The sequence below is a fragment of the Mandrillus leucophaeus genome, unplaced genomic scaffold (genome assembly GCF_000951045.1).
Source record: "Mandrillus leucophaeus isolate KB7577 unplaced genomic scaffold, Mleu.le_1.0 Scaffold162, whole genome shotgun sequence".
In the NCBI taxonomy this organism is placed as follows: domain Eukaryota; kingdom Metazoa; phylum Chordata; class Mammalia; order Primates; family Cercopithecidae; genus Mandrillus; species Mandrillus leucophaeus.
This window is the reverse complement of record NW_012101610.1, coordinates 365987-366757: the sequence shown is the minus strand read 5'-3', so window position 1 is coordinate 366757 and position 771 is coordinate 365987. Positions and strand designations below refer to the sequence as shown.

Below are 771 nucleotides of genomic sequence, written 5' to 3'. Positions count from 1 at the left end.
AGGGGAGAAGAGGAAATACCACTGATTCATTGTGCTCATCCTAATTTGTGATTAAAAACTTCCCTGCACCTTACTTGGCCTGCATCAAACACAGCTTGAAACAGGTCACTGCCTGCATCCCCAGGAAGATCACAGCCGTTATAAGGCTGACACCACCAACCATGTCATCTCTGAATATCAAGAAAACGAAAACAGACCCACACCTGTGACTGTAGTTTCATTTACACCCAGAGCAGAGGAAACCATTAGGAAATTCACTGATTGTGACTGTCTTGATACTTCTAATCTCAAGACCAACCGATACATCTGTACAATTAGTTTATATAATATAATCCATATCATGTAATAAAACATTTCCATTTTTGAATGTTATATAATCAAAATTATGCACATGCTATAATTAGTGGATGTGTATAATTTGGATAATTAGCCCTTTCATTGTTGAACATGACTCACTCTTAGTCTTGTGACATTTAAACACAGTTAGAAAATATATTTTCATTTGATAATGATGATTATCCAGTGAAGGAATTCTTCCTTGAAATGATGATAAATTTTATTTTAAACAGTTATATAGCATTTGCTATATGCCAGGCACTATCAGAAGAGGTGTATAAATAGTAACTTATCTCATCTTCTACTTTATCCTAACAGTATAAGGTAGACACTATTGTCCCTACTTTACAGATGATGAAATTGGGGCTTCAACAGACTAAATAGCTTGTCTGAGGTTACATAGTGGGAAAGTGGCAAGGCCAGGATTTGAACCCA

At 35.8% G+C, this 771-nt stretch overlaps 1 protein-coding gene across 1 annotated transcript in view; it reads right to left on the bottom strand.

Annotated features, from left to right (window-relative positions):
• Nucleotides 1-771, bottom strand: part of DNAH3 (dynein, axonemal, heavy chain 3) — a 224672-nt gene that overhangs the window by 95078 nt on the left and 128823 nt on the right.